Here is a 9072-nt window from a genome sequence, read left to right on the forward strand (position 1 = left end):
AGGTCTAGGTTGCCCAGGTCTAGCCTTTTCCTATCTTACCACAAGGTTGTACCTTCCAGAGGGAAAAAACAAAGTGCACCTCACTGAGGCTGACCATGACTGATCCTTCTGAAGCTGTCTTGAATCCAGAGGGAACCACAACTAGCAGCAGACACCCAAAATGAGGAACACAACTAGGTGAAACTGCAGGTGAGATAAGGCACAGAGCTGCTTCATTTGGGGCCTTGGCAAGGCTCCCCACCCATACTCCCTCCCCAGCCATACCTATAATGCACTGCAGGAATGTGTTCTTTGATGTAAACCATTTTTTCAACTTAACTTTTTAATCATAATTTCTTTTTGGACAGGAGTAATTGTTGAGAGTGCAACTGATGGACACATTAAATGTGGAAGCTGAGTAATGCTGGGACCAGAGAAAGTTTTCTGACTTTCAATGAGCTGCACTTACTGAGTTCTGTGTCCACATCAAAGGTATTTTGCAAAGAAATAGAGCTGACACACTGTTACACTTCTATCAAAGTATCAAATGTAATTTTATAGGTAATTGCTGCTGTAACATATTCTGTGAAGAAACTAGATCAGAAATACTGAGACACAGCTCAAAATGATAATGTGTCTTTTCCCCCAGGTTGTCAATAAATTCAGAGCAGAAACAGTGCCAGGTTAAAGCAGAGCAAATATTTGCAGTGCAATATTTTATTCACCAGAAAATTCCTCAAGTTTCTTACAGATAATTTTGGCTGATAAAGCAATTCTTTAACTGCAGAGTTTTATTTGAGTGCTTTTAGAAGCACTACTGAGTGTGAGCCCAGAAGGACAGGCTGGGGTTATTTTTAGAATGCTAACTCGTAGATAAAACCAGAGCATTCCTTTTTGCAATACATTTTTTTAGGTCTTTATACATTATTGGTTTGTTGGTTCTGGGGGAGATTTCATATGGAATGATTTGTTCATGATAGAGATGTCCTTAAGCCAAAATCTCAGATCCTGGAGCTTTGCATACAGCTCTCTCTTTTTTCATTTTATTGGTCATAACCCTGGGAGCACAATTCCCCAAAATCTGGAGGGAGTTTGGGTCTGAACTTGAAATTAAACTAAGGTTCATCCACTGAATACATACTCTTATTTACCAAAGGAAGCCAAGCTCAAACCACATCATGTTGAACTTTGGCCATATATTTTATAAGATATGACTTCAAATGCAAGAAGGCATGCCAGCTTAAAAAAATATCTCTCTTTCCTTCTTTCAAACAGATTTTCTTTGCTTTTCTAAGGTTTGCCCTCTTCACTGCTCAAAGAGTAAGTATTCAGTTGATAAATGGGAGACCTCTTCCAGATAGAGTCCATCTTGGCTACACTCACACTATTAAAAAATGTAAATACAATTTGTGAGGGAATCCAAAATTTTCTAGGAACGCTTAAACCTTACAGGAGTGTCAAATTCTTCAGACTGAGCAGGGTCTGTCTGGATGGCTTAGTTGGGGTATGCATGCTCACCTCACCAGAGGAAACCCAAACTAGAACTTAGGAGGGTTTATTAGCAAATCCCACACACTGAGCTATCCTTATAAATACCAAAGGAATTAATTTATAGGTTAGCCCAGAGTACAAAAAGAGGAATGCACTGGTTTTTCCACAGATGGTTGTGAGAAAAAATATTGCTCCACCAGTTGTTATTACTTTGAGATAATATAAATTACTCCTGGCTTCTACAAATGGGTTCACTGGCAGAGGCAGTCAATCAAGCAGGGCCTTGCTCTGGATTTTAGCAGCACTTTAGGACAACAAGCATAAAGGTTTCACTAATATTTAAGATGGAATTCATTGATGTGGCCATGCTATTTTATACCCAAAACTTATGGCCATCTTTTTAAAAATATACACTTAATAAGCTTTCTAGCTGCAGAGGATCCTACATAACCCCTTAAAGAACCTCAACATGAAAACTTCATCAGAACAAACTCCTTTCTGTTCATTCCTGATATTATTTCACAGTGAAGATGGTCAACTATTATAATAATCCATGTACAGCCTTTTTTTTTTTGCCTTCAAGCAGTTCAGCACAAAAGATGGCACATGGTTCTGTAACTTCATAGCTCCCTGAAGCTGCCAGTCACAGGGGCTGAAAAAATGCAGGTCTTTCATAAGTCCTATGGAAAGTTGTGAATGACAGAGAAGCCACATTTGTAGTTCACAGCTTGCTTCCCATATGCAATATATTTTATTATTATTATGTTCATAAAAAGAGTAAATTTAAAGTTTTATAATTATTAAATGTGATTTTTATATTTACACTAAAATAAGTAATATTGCAAAAAGTGCAAGGTGGAAGGAACCTCTTTACTACATCGGAGGTATTGTAGCAGGTTGGGGTTTCTGGAAAAGGAAGAGGAATTTCACTTTTCCTGAAAGCAAGAGCCCACCTGTATGGAGAGACTGCCCCAGAGAGCTCTGTTGACTGGGGTAGGAGAGACAGGAAACTGGGCTGAAGCACCTGAGTGAATAGGAAGGTCTTAGAAGAGTCAGAAACTGAACACTTACCAAAAATGTTGAGATTTTAGTCCTTCAAATCTCTGAGCAAGTTATACCTCAGTTGTCACAGCTGAGACTCCTTTCAGGGGTCTGTGTCCCTGGCTCCCAGGTGAAGCAATGGGGACATATGGCTGACCAGAACTGCACCCTGATACTTATCCACTCTTGGAAACTGTCCTGGAATATCAGATTGGACTGTGATGGTCATGGTAAGACTTCACAGTTATACCCCAAACCAGCTGAGCCCCTTCAGCCAACTTCTCACAGTCACCATCAGCCCTCTGATGTGAACCACGGGGTGAGAAATGCTTGCCCAAACATTCACCATTTAGTGACCATTTCAAAGTAAGTATTTTGCTAGAGCTGTGCCATAAGCAAAGAGGTTTTACAAAATCAGTGATACTATGATCACCCCTGTGCTAAAGCCTCCTGCAGCTGCCAGATCTGAGGGTGGTTCCTCAAGGGAAACCTGTGCACGCTCTGGTATTTTCTGACTTTCATGCTTCTGCAAGGCAATCCTACGACTACATTAATGTCATTTTTGTCATTTAATACTGTTGCTAACCCACATAATTGCTAAGGGACTACACAGTGCAATTTAGCATAATTAAGACAATTATACAGTTAAGCACCATGAGCAGTCAGTAGCCAAAGTTTTTGCCCAAAGTAAGGAAACCTAAAGGCTCCATATAGTGATCCTGTGCACCCTCAGGGTTTTGATTGCTGATGAGCATGCAGATGATCATGGAGCACTGTCAGGGATGCAGTTTTTACCATGGGGATGCACTTTTTGAAGGGACAGAGGGATCTGAGCCTATTCCCATCACCCCACAGGTAACCACGTGGGAACTTGACCTCCGAGGTTGTTATTTGAGCCATGCTTGGGATCTCAGCAAGGGAAGATACTTAACACATTTCCTCTGCATTTTACACCCATCTGAAATGTATTTAGCTAACTTTTGAGGTACCTTGCATGTTAAACCTTGAACCACAACTGTAACCTCTCCAGTTTCCCTTATTCACACAGTATTTGATTTGGATGACATATTTTTATAATTTTTTTTTTGGCCCATTTTGAAACTCTCATGTTAATGCCACAAGAACTTCAGTCTCCTGTATAATATTTCAGACATGGAGGGGGAAAAAAATGAAGAAATAAAGAAAAAGAAAAACCAGCCGTCTGCATCCACTTAAACTACATTACAATAAAGCTCAGTAAAGATCTGATCAGCAGTTTTTTAGCCTGCTCTGATTTAATATGAAATAAATTAGTGGAAAGCCTAAAGGCTGAAAGGAAATTTTTTGCCACTGTTTAAAACAGGACATGAATCCTTTAACATAATATTTACACACATTATATTAAATACTTTCTGCAAAGGTAAAATTTAACACTGCCAGCTTCAGACAGACTGGGAAGGAAAATTGTTTACACTTAATAAATCTGATTTTTAGAAGAAAAAGTTTTGTTCTTTTTTCTTTTTTTTCTTTCTCCTGTGTATATACTAGCATTGAATATCCTGATTTCATATAATGTAAACATTCTCATCAAAAAACTGCTGAACACTTGAAGAAGAAGAAACAATTTGTATTCTATTTGATAGTGTTTTCATCTTGGCCTTCAGAGTCGCTATGATTTATTATCTCTGGTGGTCCACAAAGCTTTTGAGACTCTTAAAGCACCACAGCTTTCAGTGATCTCTCTATGCCATCATAGCTGCATTTGTGATCAAAAAGGTTTGGCATGAATTCTCTGACAATATATTTTAATATTTGGGAAGGAAGGTGTCTGCCAAGAAATATCAAACTGTGAGGCGTGACATTTTCACCAGAAAGCACTGGCCAGTTTCTCCAGGGAAAATGTCAGGGTCCAGGATTGAACGGCTCTTCAAAATAAGGAGATGGACTTTTTCCAGGGAAGACTCCATAGTCCCCATTCCAAGTCTTTCAGAATGTCAGAATGATTTGGGAGACAAAATATAAGTGTCCTGCTCTGTTGACCCAGAACAAGGACACGATATTATAATCCCAGAGCCTTAAACCTTTAGCTTTATGTTAGGAGGGGATGTGAGGCAGGTACCATTTAGCCACGTGGAGATGAGAACATTTTCAAAAATCAAGAGAGCTTTCATGAAATAGAAAAACATAGTTTTTTCGTGAAATAGAAAAAAATAGTTTCCTACAGAGCTGCAATTAAAATCATGCCCGGTCCCTTGAACACACATACTGTTTATTAAGGAAGTTACTGAGATGTGCCATAGCTCCCAGGCAGAGGTGAGAAAGAAGTCTTAACTCACCATCTCCTTCTTTCATCTGAGATTTATCATCCAGCCAGACAACTTGGATCATTAGCACATCAAAGATCTTAAAACATCCCAGATGAAAAAAAGGAAAACTTCTTTAAGACCATGGTATTTCAAAGATCAGCCATGTATTTGTAGATTTTAAGATCATATGGAAACTTTGCAGTCACCTTCTCTGACATCTGCAGATCATAGCCCAGAGGAGGCTGCCCAGCAATTCCTAAATTATTTCCAGTAAATTGTGGTTGACTCAGGGCATCTTTCTCGGAAAGATATTCAGTCTGATTTAAAGACTATAAGCAACTGAGAATCCACCACATTCTTTGGCATGCTGCTAGCTACAAACAGGGAGAAATCTCACCAACAGGAATGGAAGTTTTGTATGGACTCATATTTAATCTGCAGATTAAATATTCACAAAACATCAAATTATTAAATATTCACAAGTGAAGTGGGTTGTAATTTGCTCCTTCCAGAAATCATGAGTCTGTAATGATAAGTAAGAAATTGGGGAAAGTATTACCAGGCTTGAAAGAATTTTTTTAAGTCTGATTAAGGTGCACAAATATCCCTACAAGGAGCATGCAAATGTTCATCCAAGACACATTTTTTATGGTTTTGAAGCCTGAAATCTTAGTGCTCAGAGATAGCATCTATTTAAAATACATGAGCAAACCAAGGCATAAAACAGCCTGTTCCTTTAACTTTACTCCCATTACAGGTCTGCTGATGCCAGTAAGAGTCCTAGAAAAAACATGAGCAACACTCATTCCACCAGTCAGAATTGCTTGTATGGCAGGATTTCCAATAGAAAGCTGATTTTATCTTGCCATGACCCCAGTTTTGGCCAATTGCTTTGCTATACTGACAGGCAGAAGCCCTTAGTTAGCCCTATGAAAAGCACACAGCCATAATGTAAACAGTTTCTGTTTACTCCAAAGTCAGAAAATTCATTCCAAGGGAACAATAAATGTGGGATGCATTATTTACTTATTATGCATTATTAACTTATCTTTAGGAACATTGTTATTCCCCAAACAGACTGGCTACTTCTCACTACTCTTGGTCAGTTCCTTTTGCAAATGCATCTCATCAGCTTCAGCTAATTCATCACTGTGGTTTGACAATAATAATGGCCTTTCTTTCTAAAGAGAATCTGTGTTTAAAGGCTCTGTTATGTAATATGCTATAAGCCAAGAATATCTTGCAACATTTGGAAAGGTAGGTCAGTAATGTTCTGCCAGATTCCTCTCAGCATTTAAACATCATTTTTTACATGCCAAAAGTTCCTTCAATTACTAATGACTTGTGAGTTTTAAGATGCATAATTTATATCTGAAAACAATAAGGGAAGGCAGTTTAGAAAAACTTATCTGCGTTTTGGGAGATGTTGCTACAGAAAATGTCACCGAAAAAAAAATAAATAAATGGACTGAAATTCAAGCATGTATCCTGGCCCCTTGGGAAAAGTCAATGTTAGTTCAGAGCCAGTTTCCTTCAGAGATAATTCTGGAGAAAGAAAGGTTTTTCAGAGACATCCCCATAACAGATGAGTGAGGCCTTTTGGGCTTGAAGAAGCAACAGAGAACCATAGAGGCAAAGAAGGTGTTTTCAGATCAGTGGAAAAGAGCATCCTAGAAAAGGGAAAAGACATAAAGCTGAAAATCTGGGACAAAAATAAGTGGAAGGATGTCTAAAACACTCGCAGGAGAGAGGAGAGGGGTTGGAGAAGAAGTTTAGAGCTTCAAGCAGAGAATTAAGGGTGGAACAAGAGTGAAGTGCAGACAAAACACCACCCTCCATATTTCTCTAGCTGAACAAAAAATGTCTGTTCAGATTAGACAGAAAACAAGGTCAAGATTAGAGATTCATCATGAGAAGGCCCTGCCAGGTAAAAGCACAGAAAACATGATTTGTGGTGACAAAGAGCCTCTTTGGGGCCAGTGGGCAGGGATGGGCAGCAGCCACAGGTCAGGTCAGGCTGTCCCCAGTGTGCACTGCCAGCAGAGACATCCCACCCACCTGAGGGGAAGTCACACCACAGCTTTCCTGCAAATAGAGGATCTGCCAAGGATGAGCTGGCCAAACCCTCAGGTCAGCACAGAGCTGCAAACCTTTAACAAATTCCTGTTGCCATCAGAAAATAAACCATGTATTAGTTCTTTTTATTCTTGCTGGCAAATGAGGAAACACTACTGAGGGGCCACTCCTGGTTTCCCTACCTCACAGACAGACACTCACATTTTCACTAAAGGAAAGGGGTTACTTCCAACTTCTATCTATTTGTGCATTTAATGACACTGTTTCTCATCTGTTGCCTAGCTAAATTATTTTACTAATTCCTCTTTGACAGCTACATAATTATGCTACTCATCTTGAACAGAGAAAAGCTTTACAATATAAAAAGGGGGGAAGACATGCAAGGATCACTCCCCAAAATGTGACTTCCTCGAATATTTCTCTTCCAGGTGAATGGCAGAACTGATTTCCCACGAGCTCAATGAGGAAAGACTTGAAGGCTCAGAAGGAAGAGGCCACCACTGAGGTCTGCAGTGTCTCTTCCAGTTCAAATAGAATTTAAATAAAAAAAAAGGCCTATATCTGCTCATAACTCACAAAATGTGCCTGTCACCATTCTGATTAATTTATTTAGTTTTGAAGTTTATATTAATTACAGTGAAAGACCCAAATACACTTCACAGACACTAATATCTGTGGTTATATGACAGTTGAATAATTAATTACTACTATTTCATTTCCTCCAAATGGGAGAAATCAGGCATATTAAGCCTAAGGCACTATTAGCCACCCAATAGGTTTGTATGAAGACTCACGTTGGAGTAAAAATCTCTCATTATTCAGCAGGAAGATTCAGTCTGTGGATACTGAGGGTACTATCTTTGGTAAATGGACATTTCCAAACCTCTCTGAAGATCGTGGTTAGGTAGAAACATTTTATTCAAGGTAAAGGGAGAAAAAAAAGCTCTTTTGTTTAATGACAGAAGTTCCTGATCCTATAACTAATCTACATGTTGTATAGATCTGCCTTTGGTGGTTTGGCTGGGAACTGAACTAACACGTTAAATTTTGCTATTGGCATGGCAGACCTGGATGTGTTTGCAAAAGTGACAGAAACAAGCAGTGGCAGGCAAAAAAACCCACAAAAGGGCCCCTACAAAATAAAGCCACCAAAAAGGGGTGGAATTGCTTGAGAAGGAGCAAGACTTTATGAGCAAAGACAGTGACTCCTAGTTCATTGCTTCAGGTCTCTGAACATTCTCCACAAGCAAACATGATTGCATTGAAGAAATACAGGTCACCAATCTCTCCTTCCAGTGAAAACAATCTCACACACCAGAAATATTGGCTATGAGGCAAGTGAATATCACCAGAGGAATCAAGTATCCCAGAGGAGAAAGGATAAGCTGATATCTGCAATCAAACTGGAACAAACAATGGAGGTACTCACAAAGCTCAACAATGGCCAGAAAATAATTAAAACAAGATCTAAACAATTGCTGGAGCCTTCTATAAAGAATCTGAGTCAAAATTCCATAGCTTCCCAGAAAAGGCAGAAATACAACCAGGTCTTTGGGGGCAGAATGAAGTGTGTCTGAGCAGACTGAAAAACCCTGCTAATGTAAATACAATTTTGATCAGCACATGAAGAAAAAATAATAATTAATGTAAAATTGTGTCCTTTCTCCAACAACACCCAAGAGTAGAAGTGTAGAGCAGAAGTGTGAAAAAAGCCCTGTAAAATGATTCTTCTACCTCTGCTCTGCTGCCATGGTTTCTGGCACTCAGCTGTTGAGGGACTTTTGAGATGCACTCAGTAATGGGTCAACATAATGCTGAGCAATGATGGATCACAAAGCTTCTCATTAAAAATGGGAGACCTTTTTCCATTGGACTTTATTAATGCACTTCAGCTGACATGGGCTCAAGGAGCTGAAAAGAAAAAATTAACAAAAATTTTTAAAAATTAACAAAACTTAGCAAAAAATTTAACAAAAAAATTAAAACAATAACAACAACAAAAACAAAACAAAAAACCAAAAAATTTAAAAAAAACAAAAAAAACCCCAAAACCGGCTTTCCAAATAAGTGAAAGACTAACTCAGATTATCTAAAGGACTTCAACTCAGAGGGCACTGGTGGCTCTCTCTACTCCAGCTTCTCTTTGGGAAGACCAAATGGGACAGAAGGGATGTATCAGCTCAGTCAGGCTTTCCTGGAG

At 39.0% G+C, this 9072-nt stretch overlaps 1 long non-coding RNA gene across 2 annotated transcripts; it reads left to right on the top strand.

Moving 5' to 3' along the window:
- Window positions 1-84: 84 nt before the first annotated feature.
- Window positions 85-3938, top strand: LOC146438694 (uncharacterized). 2 transcript variants are annotated; one of them, XR_014851895.1, is made up of 4 exons: window positions 85-189; window positions 348-471; window positions 1255-1299; window positions 3367-3938. It is a non-coding gene; the product is annotated as an uncharacterized LOC146438694 (long non-coding RNA). The 2 variants fall into 2 exon arrangements; XR_014851896.1 differs by lacking the exon at window positions 1255-1299.
- Window positions 3939-9072: the final 5134 nt, after the last annotated feature.

The sequence above is a fragment of the Lichenostomus cassidix genome, chromosome 4 (assembly GCF_008360975.1).
Source record: "Lichenostomus cassidix isolate B80296 chromosome 4, HeHo_3.0, whole genome shotgun sequence".
In the NCBI taxonomy this organism is placed as follows: Eukaryota; Metazoa; Chordata; class Aves; order Passeriformes; family Meliphagidae; genus Lichenostomus; species Lichenostomus cassidix.